Source organism: Nicotiana tomentosiformis, chromosome 7 (genome assembly GCF_000390325.3).
Source record: "Nicotiana tomentosiformis chromosome 7, ASM39032v3, whole genome shotgun sequence".
Classification (NCBI taxonomy): domain Eukaryota; kingdom Viridiplantae; phylum Streptophyta; class Magnoliopsida; order Solanales; family Solanaceae; genus Nicotiana; species Nicotiana tomentosiformis.
In genome coordinates, this window is record NC_090818.1 from 91,026,871 (window position 1) to 91,038,149 (window position 11,279).

An 11,279-nucleotide genomic window follows, 5' to 3' on the forward strand; every position below is an offset into this window, starting at 1 on the left:
TGTTGGTGAAGATGATGTTGATGTTGATGTTTGAAAGTGAAAAAGTGAGCATGAAATACTAAATACGGCCAACGTGCCAAGAATGATTTTATAATTATGGCCATTAGTGCCAATGAAATGAAAAAATGTGAAAGAAGTATGAAATGCGATGATTGATATAAAAGGTTAATGTCTCGAATAAGACAGCCTAGCCGATTGGGTCATGATCGGACACCATGCCGCACACATGGTGGTGATTGTGCTATAAATTGTAATTGAAATGGCGGTTGTGGTTGATGTCTCTAATGAGATAGCCTAGCCGATCGGGTCGTGATCGGACTCCGTGTTAAAGGTACGGTGGTATTGATATTGAGAGTAATTGTGGTTGATGTCTCTAATGAGATAGCCTAGCCGATCGGGTCGTGATCGGACTCCATGCTAAGAGTACGGTGGTATTAGTATTGTGAATAATGGTATATCGATACTAAAAATCTCCCAATGTGAGATATGAAGAATAAATTTGAACACTGTCTTGATCCTATATTGAGGATTGATGTTGTTTAAGGCTTCCATTGATATTATGATATTCTTGTTTGTATTATTTATCATTCGATTGAGAGGGTGTTTTGTCATTCAAACTAGTACTATTCCATATGTACTAACGTCCCTCTTGCCGGGGGCGCTGCATCTTCAATGGATGTAGGTGGTTCCACAACAGGAGAACTTGATCAGTGATAGTGGTACATCCTCTTTCCAGCAGACTTGGTGAGCCCCACTTCATTTCGGGGTCATGTATCTTTTATTCCTCGTGTATTGTGTTTGGGGTATAGCTGGGGCCTTGTTGTCAGCATTATCATAGTACAATTTTGTATCTATTAGAGGCACTGTATCTATTAGAGGCTCTGTAGACATAATGTAGGTTGTGTATTGGTGCTGGAAAAGTCAAACTATATCATGTTGTGGTTGTATTACTTGTTCCATTTGAGACTTTAAAAATGATGAAACTATTGGTAAGTGAATTGGTATTGTAGACATGAACACCCTTTTGTCTAATTAAAGAAAATATGTATTATCTCCATTCATGGATGAGTTGGGTAGAAGGAAATCTAACAGGCTTGCTCGGTCGGGTTCAGACGGTTGAGCATCGGTCGCGCTCCTCGATTTTGGGGTGTGACAACTGTGCCCCTCGATATGAGATTATAGAAACTGGAGTGCCATACAACACGACGATCTCCTTCATAAATAACTGAGCGTAGTGTTTTTCTGTGTTGGTTGTCTTAACATACAAGAAGTGTGCTGATTTCATGAGTCGGCCCACAATCAACAAAATCGAATCAAAATTACGAGGTGTGCGAGGTAAACCTACTATAAAGTCCATATTGATCATCTCCCACTTCCACATTGTAATTTCTATATTCTGTGCCAAGCCACCAGGTTTCTGGTGCTCGGCTTTCACTTGCTGACAATTTGGGCATCTAGCCACAAAGTCCGCTACATCTCTCTTCATGTTATTCCACTAGTAGACTTTCTTGAGATAATGGTACATCTTTGTAGAGCCTAGGTGCACGGAATACTTGGAACTATGAGCCTCAGTCATGATTCTTTTCCAGAGACCATCTACATTTGGAACACACAATCGCCCTTGGTACCTCAGCGTACCATCATTCATGCCAAGAGAAAAAGCCATGGTTTTGTGTTTGTGAATCCCCTCCTTCAATTGCACCGATAGCGGATCTTCATATTATTTCTCCTTGGCTTCCACTATGAGTGATGATTCAGCCCTATTTTGCAAAATCACCCCACCTTCGCTAGAGTCCGTGAGCCGAACTCCCAAACTAGCCAACCGATGAACTTCCTTGGCCAATGGCCTTCGGTATGCCTCCAAGTGAGCCAAACTACCCATGGATTCCGGCTAAGATCATCCGCCACGACATTAGCTTTCCCTTGATGATATATAATATCGATGTAGTAGTCCTTGAGTAACTCAAGTCATCTCCTTTGCCTTAGATTCAACTCCTTCTGCTCTAAGATATACTGAAGACTCTTATGATCCGTGAATATATCAACATGGACCCCATATATAATGATTCCATATCTTCAATGCGAACACCACTGCTACAAGCTCTAAGTCATGTGTTGGATAATTTTTCTGATGGTTCTTAAGTTGCTTGGAAGCATAAGCGATCACCTTGACATGTTGCATTAATACACACCCAAGTCCAACCCTTGAAGCATCACAATATACGACAAACACATCCGTACCTTTCGGTAAGGTCAAAACTGGTGCCGTGGTCAACCTTGACTTGAACTCTTGAAAGTTCCTTTCATAAGCATTTGACCACTGGAATTTAGCTTCCTTCTACGTCAATTTAGTCAATGGAGAGGCAAGAGAAGAGAGCCCCTTCACAAACCTCATGTAATACCCAGCTAAGCCCAAGACACTGCGAATCTCTGTCGAAGTTGTAGGTCTAGTCCAATTCCTCACAGCTGCAATCTTCTGAGGATCGACCTTGATTCCCTCACTGGAAATAACATGTCCCAAGAAAGCGACTGACTCGAGCCAAAACTCACATTTCGAAACCTGGCATACAACTTGTGCTGATATAGGGTCTGCAAAACTGCCCTGAGATGATCGGCATGGTCCTCCCAAATTCTAGAATACACAAGAATGTCATCAATGAATACTATCATAAAAGAGTCAAGGATAGGCTTGACGACTCGATTCATAAGATCCATGAAAGCTGCTGGGGCATTTGTTAGCTTGAAAGATATCATCAGAAATTCAAAGTGCCCATACCGAGTCCTGAAAGTTGTTTTTGGAATATCTTGCTCCCTGATTTTCAATGTGTGATACCCCGATCTTAAATCAATCTTGGAGAAGTACTTAACATCTTGCAGCTAGTCAAACAAGTCATCTATCCTTGGCAGCGGGTACTTATTCTTGATTGTGACCTTGTTAAGTTGCCGATAGTCAATATACATTCTCAGTGACCCATCTTTCTTTCTTACAAAAGGGACCGGTGCACCCCATGGCGACACTCTCGGCCGGATAAAACCCTTTTCTAAAAAGTCTCTCAATTATTCCTTTAGCTCCTTTAATTCTGCATGTGCCATTCTGCAGGGTGGAATAGATATTGTTACATTCCTAGTATCACATCGATCCCAATAAATCTCCCTGTCTGGTGGGATCACAGGAAGCTCATCAGGAAAGACCTCTGGAAATTCATTCACAATTGGCACAGACTCAAGTGTCGGTGCCTCAGCCTTAGTGTCCGTGACTTGGACCAAGTGGTAGATACACCCTTTGCTAATCACGCGCTCTTAAGGTAATAAATGAACCTACACTTTGGCATAACATCATCCCATTCCACTCAATGACTGGATCATTAGGAAACTCAATCTTGACAGTTCTAGTTCCGCAGTCAAGCTTGACAAAACATGAATAAGACAAATCCATCCCCATTATCATCAAAGTCTACCATCACTAATTTAATGAGATTGGCCATGATGTCTCGACCATGCATCATGACAATACAATACCTATAAACCCGCGTGGACACAACATATTCACCAACTGGAGTAGATACAGAGAACGACTCACAAAGATGTTCTGGTTCTATCCCGAATTCCATAGAAACATAATGAGTGACATATGATAAGGTGGAACAAGGATCTATAAGAGCATACACATCATGAGATTGGACAACCAATATACTTGTGATAACATCTAGAGAAGCCTCTGAACTCTAGTAACCCCTCATAGCATAGAACCTGCTGGATCCTCCTGAACTCTGTGCACCACCCCTAGCTGCACACGCCCTACAGGTGCCGGAGTACCTCAAATTGGAGGAGGTGTTGCCGAAGTAGTAGCTGTTGAGTAGGCCGGATGCGCCTTACCCCTACTGACATTCTGATGGGACGTACCCCTTTCCACCACTACCATCTCTGATAGAACCACCAAAACTGCCCGCGGATTGGGCCTTATTGTTACCATCTCGCTCCATCCTGGCCTTCAATTTTCGGGTCTCTGTGGATTAAGAAAATTCCACCATCTTCCCATAGTTCATATCAGAATTCAAGGCGGTTGTAGGCCTCGTTAATAACCAAAGGGCTTAGGCCATGCACAAACCTTCGAACCCTGACTTCTATCATGGGCAACATGTAGACAGCATCCTTGGAAAGATCTGCAAACCTTATATGGTAGTCCCATACACTAATACTACCTTGCTTCAAGTTCTCAAACTGGGCGGCATGGACTGCCCTAGTCTCGGCAAGCAAGAAATAACCAATTAAAGCATTCAAAAACTCACTCCACTTTGGCGAAGGGCTCCCCTCCTCACGGGACTCCTCCCACAATTCAAACCATGAATACTCCACTTACTTCAGGCGATAGGAGGCCAATTCCACTACTTCTGCCTCAGCGACATGCATAACACAGAGCGTCTTGTGCATCGCATCAATAAATGTCTGGGGGGTCCTCCTCGGGCTTAGTACACGTGAATACCGGAGGATCAACAACAACAACAACATACCCAGTATAGTCCCACAAGTGGGATCTGGGGAGGGTAATACGTACGCAGAACTTACGAAATCGGTTCACCCTGGAACTAGCAGAATCCCTTTGCGGGTTAGAGGAAGTGGATGTGTCATTCAATCTCTGGTCCTGGGAAGAAACTATCTGGGTCAACATTTGTATGGCTCCTCTAAGGTCCCCATCAGAGACACTAGGACTTGGAGTTGAGGCTGGAGGTAGAACTGGAGTATTAGTTGGAGGAGGAATCGATGCATTCTCAACAGGAATAGTAGAATCAATAGGTGTTGTGGTTGGGGGAATGTCTTCACCCCTTGAGTGCTCACCCGCAATATCGGTAACTTCATTGACTGCCACATCTGGGGTGGAATTAGCTCTTTGGCCACTCCTAACCTTCTTCTTAGGCGCCATGTACTAAAAGTTAGAACAATGCACGAGTTTTAAAGGGTAACAGTCTTACAATCAAGCTCTATCACACGATCCATATTAACTAAGAAGGGTGACATTCCTTAATACCCAAATAACCTCCTAATTATAGATGTGGTCGACAACACACTGAAAAGAAGGACTATACTAGACACGCCTCTGAAACATCTTAGGACACTTTAAAACCTTAGGCTCTGATACCAAGCTTGTCACGCCCCGACCTCGGGAAGCGCGACCAATGCTCAACCTAGATATCCAAGTCAAGCAAGCCTACTTGATGCCTTCTACCCAATCGTATCCATGAACAATTTAAGAATCAGTAACAAGAGATAGACATGAGAAGAATAAAGTGTACAACATCTCTTTCCATTACTTAAAGGAGTTTCTTTGACAATTTCCAAATGATTACAAGTTCACATTTGAAAGTGGAACATCCCATGACTGCAACATTTATAGTCCATTTACCAAATTAAAACAGAACCCACACTATGTCTACGGAGCCTCTAAAGGGAACAAAAACTCAAATAATATTAAAATGCCAAGTCAAAAGCAAGGAAAACCTTTGATTAAATATTAATACTTTAAGTTGGGAGATCTTTAGTACTGACACACCACCATGCATATAGCATGGAATCCGATCTCTGCCCGATCGGCTAAGCTATCTCACCCCAATGTGTGCGGGTGGACATAGAAACACAAAACCACCACCATGTGCCTGGCATGGTGTCCAATCACCACCCGATCGGCTAAGCTGTCTCACCCCAGTGTGTGCGGGTGGACATAGAATCACAACACCACCACCATGTGCGCGACATGGTGTCCGATCACTGCCCGATTGGCTAAGCCGTCTCACCACAATTCCGTGAGGGCCTACATGGTCCTTACTAGCTATCATCTCATCCCACTTAAGGCGAATAATCTCAACACATCATCATGGGAATGTATCCCTTCAATTACTCCTACATTGGCACGTGTAGTTTCGGGTTTAGGTAATTTCAAGCCACCCTTCCTCGGTGACGTAGCGATACTCCCAAAAATATTTATATAAAAATATTCATCTCATATCCCTTCATAAAATATCTCATTTCATTGGCACTATTGGCCAAACATGTAAATCTTTGTTCTTGGCACAATGACCGCATTTTATATTTCATACTCTCATTCTTTCGCTTTCAAGGATCATCAACATAAAGAACATCTAGAAATCACGACTTTAAATGCATGAGTAATAAGAGTCTTAAATACATTGAAGTTTTCCTCCCAAAAGAGAGCATAATGATTTGCAATTGAAACATGAATTTAAGTCATAACATTTGATACATTAATCATGCTTGAAACATTTTTCCAAAGGGGAGCATAATATGATAGGAGCAATTCGAACACAGTTTTGAATATAGAGACTTTTGATGCATATCTCATTTGGGATAACTCGACTTATTGGGAACAAGTCGGAACATTAGAGAAAAGAGTTTGGGCAAACTACGCTTGAAGCTTACAAGGAATTCATGGAATTCGATTCTACAATAGGAGTTTAGCCAACATACCTTGATTAAGCTCTTTAATGATAATAAAACCTCTAAATACTCTCACAACTTCAATCTACATCAACATAATTCAATTGGACCAATATTAGTAAAACTTTCTAGGTTTTAGGTGATGTGCCGTAGAAATGCGGCGCTTTCGATACTAATTACATAGACTTTAGCTCATTTTTTAAAGTATTGTAAGTCATTTCTTATGTAGTTTTGTTTTTTTGCAGGAAACTGGACTTGAAGAGCCAAGAACATGAAAATGATGACAAAAACCATGAAAAAGATAGAAATAAGACAGATACGCAGCCGTAGAAGTGATGTGCGGACCGCAGAATTGTCGCACAAATGCAAGAGGAATTCCAGTGAAGATGAATCTGCGATTAACTATGCGTCCGAAAAATTGTTATATGGACCACAGAACTAGTATGTGATGTAAATATGGAAAGCCTGGAAATCAGATATGCGGTGTTGTTACTGATGTGCGGATCGCAGATCAGTTCAGCCGGTCCATTTTACGGCGCGAAACTGTTCTGAAGGGCTATTTTTGTCATATTTTATCCGCGAATTTTGGGCCATTATAAATAGAAAGACTAGGGTTTTTGTGGGGCATCTTGTCTGAAAAAGAGGCTACACTTAGAGCATTGAATACACCACTTATTTTGGAGCTTTTTGAGAGAGATTCCAAGACTTTGTCTTCTTTGTAAGCTTTTATGACTTTATTTATTGCTTTGCTCTTGTATTCTAGTATGAGTAGCTAACTTTAAATATTAAAGTTGTGGACCCTGAGTGGGTGTAATATTAATGGGTGTTTACCATTGAATATATATATATATAATGAGTGGTTGATTTCTATTCATTTTTCATGCTTCATTTATGGTTGATGTTTGCAAACATTAAATAGTACCATTTTACTCTATATTTTACTTGGAAAAGTGGGTTAGGGTTTAGTATAATTGAATAGCAAGAACTCAAGGCTTTAAACCTTGTTTAATAGAATCGCTTAGGAATAAGTGAGTTCTACTCGGCATAAGTTGTTCTTAATTGTAACTCTTTTATATTTGGAAAAATCATAAAGAGGAAATACTACCTAATTATTGGAAAATATTGGGTTGTCATTTAGGAACTATTTGCATATCAAAGGACCTCCCATTAGGAATATGTCATATTAACACCGATAGCATTCCATTCCACTGACGTGAACACAACCTTGGTTTCTTAATCCAATTAATCAATTATCTTAACAAAATATCTTTTCTTAACAATTCACAATTACAAAACTCTATCCAAACTAATGGAGTAGAATTACGGATTAAGTCAAGTTACACTCTATTCAAGCAACCTTTTCACACCTATTCCTTGTGGGATTCGACGCTAACCTAGTTGGGTTATTATATTTGATATCGACCGCCTTACACCATTTATATAGGTGTAATTTGAGCGTATCATTAGGTTATTTAGGCATTTATCAAATACCTAGAGTGCATAGCATCCTACTACCTCTAGTAATGGTGTTTCTTCATCCAACAATCCCTCCTTCCCACAAACAAGAGATACTACAACATCCTTGGTCTACTAACTGCCTTCTTTAGTACCATTATAATCATCAATGAACTCACATCCACCGAATTATACTTATTAAGTCATTCCGAAACCTCTACAACACCCAATAATTTAGGTTAGGCACTTATGGATTCCAATCACCATCCCATAGGTGCTAATACTTTTTTCTTTCTCATATATTCAATAATAATCCATGCATGTAGGGTGATGAATTACCTCTTGTAGCCCAACTCTTGAAAGCCAAATTTTTGGGTGTTCTTGAGATTTTGAAGAAATACTATGGAATACAAGACAAAACTCTATAGTAATTAGTAATTGAGAAGTGAAATCATCATAAAACCACACTTAAAAACTCACCTTAAGTGTGTATTGGAAGCCTTGGTCGGATGGGTGATGGAGAGAAAAGCCCTAGCCTTGAAATCCTTTTATTTTCTCTCTCCCCGCTCATGAATTTATATATTGCAGAGGACCTCGCGGCGTGCACGCGACGTGCATGCAACGCGTGCTATCACTGTTTAGGAAATATTTCCTAGCGCACATTGAGCGTGCGTTACCGACTAAATGTGCTGATTTATTTCTTGCAAACTCAGTTTTCATTTCGTGCGCTGAGAGCGCGTTAGTGCCCAAATGTGCTATTTTTGCCAATTTCAACTAACTTTTCAAACTTTATATTTTTACTTCCTTTTGCTATTTTGACACTCGAAACCACTTCAACTTGAACTATACATATGCTATCATGTTTCGATCACCTCTATCCCCTTATGTGGGTCCGCACAAACTCTGAAATTGACTTTATTACTCTCTACAACTTACATAAATAGCCCGAGTCAACTATGCAAATTTACGGGGATTTACACTTCATAAGCAAATCCTCATTAAGCTGTACCGTGCTGAAGCCAAAAACTTGCGCCTTATCTTCATGGTACTTCCGAAGCATATAAATATAAAAATACTAGATGTACCGCTGCTAGGCTAGGAGGCAATGCAAGCCTATAAGCAACCTCCCCAACTCTCTCCAAGATCTCAAATGGGCAAGTAAACCTCGAGCTCAACTTGACCTTATTCCCAAATCTCATCACGCCCTTCATAGGCGAATCTTTTAAAATTACATTCTTGCCCTCCATATAAGCCACATCATTGACCTTCTTGTCCGCATAAATTTTCTGCCTGCTCTGCGTTGTATAAAGGTGATCCTGAATCAATTTCACCTTCTCTAAAGCATCACGAATCAAATCTGTACCAACATCCTAGCCTCACCGGGCTCAAACAAAGAAATAGGAGAATGACATCACCTACCGTATAAAGCCTCATATGGTATCATCTGAATGCTAGACTAGTAGATATTTTTATATGCAAACTCCGCCAATGATAGAAACTGGTTCAACTGGCCTCCAAAATCAATAACACAGACTCTCAACATATCTTCAAGGATTTGGATAGTCCGCTCGGACTGGTCATCCGTCTATGAATGAAATGCGTACCCAACTCATGGCGAACAACTCTCCAAAAGTGTGAAGTGAACTGCATGCCATGGTATGAAAGGATAGAGAAGGGGACACCATGCAGACGAACAATATCCCTGATGTAGAATCGAGCCAATCGCTTTGAAGTATAGGAAGTCATCACTGGAATGAGATATGCAAACTTGGTCAATCGGTCTATAATGACCCAAAACAATCATATTTCCTCAATGTCTGTGGTAAGCCTACCAATGTGCTCCCAGTTCCACTCCGATATTACTAACCACTGAGTCAAACCACCTAGTTTTGGATGTTCTTACTTCACCTGCTGAAATTTAAACATCTAGAGACATGTCCAACAATGTCTTTCTTCATCTTTTGCCACCAATAATGCTGCTTCAAGTCATGATACATCTTCGTGACACCTAGGTAAGTAGAATACTGTGAGCTATGAGCCTCCTAAAAGATAGACTCTCTCAAACCATCAACATTAGGAACACAGACCCGTCTCTGAAGCTCCTTAACACCACAATCCCCAATCACTACCTTCTTAAAGCCACCCTACTACACCATGTCTTTCAATGCCAACAAGTGAGGATCATCAAACTGACAATCCTTGATGCGCTCCAACAAAGACAACTACGCCACAATACAATCAAGAACCCTACAAGGCTCTAAAATATCCAACCTCACGAATCTGTTAGCCAAGGCCTGAACATCTATAGCCTATGGCTTCTCCACTGCCGGTATAAATGCCAAGCTACCCATGCTACCCACCTTCCTACTCAAGACATCAGCCCCCATATTAGCTTTCCCCGGATGATATAATATAGTGATGTCATAGTCTTTCAATAACTCCAACCATCTCCGCTGCCTCAAATTCAGATCCTTTTGCTTGAATATATGTTGGAGACTCCGATGATAAGTGTAGACCTCACATGACATGCTGTATAAGTAGTACCTCAAAATCTTGAGCGCGTACACAATAGCTGCCAACTTCAAATCATGCATGGGATAACTCTTCTCATGGATCTTCAACTGACGAGACGCGTAGGCAATAATACTACCACCCTGCATTAATATTGCACCAAGTTCATTACGCGAAGCATCATAATACATAGTATAAGACCTCGAACCTGTGCGCAACACCAACACTAGAGATGTAGTCAAAGGATTCTTGAGATTCTGAAGCTCTCCTCACACTCATCAGGCCATCTGAGTGTAACGACCCAGCCGATAATTTTACGTATTTAACATCGTTTCCCCTATTTGATGTCTTACATATGTGTATTTGTGGTTACGTGACTTGCCGGGGTGGTTGGTTTGGCTTCGGGGAGGTTGTGAAGTGAATTGGACACTTAGTCCCAGGTTGGAAGCTTAAGTGAAAAGAGTTGACCGGAGTTTTCCTTTTGTGTAGATGACTACGGAATGGAGTTTTGATGGTTCCGATAGCTTCGTATGGTGATTTTGGACTTAGGCATATGTCCAGAATTAGATTTGGGGGTTCATAGGCTGGTTTGATGCTTTTTAACGAAAATTGGATAGTTGAAGGTTTGGAAGGTTGATGGGATTGAGAGTTGACTATGTTTGCATCGGGTTTAGATTTTGATTCAGAGAGTTGGAATATGACTGTGGTGTCATTTGATACTTGTGTGCACAATTTGAAGTCATTATGGGTTGGTTTAATGTGATTCGACATGAGTTTTAGAAGTTGGAAGTTCATTAGTTTCATTAGGTTTGAATTGGGGTGCGATTCATATTTTGGTTTTGTTTGATATGATTTGAAGCTTC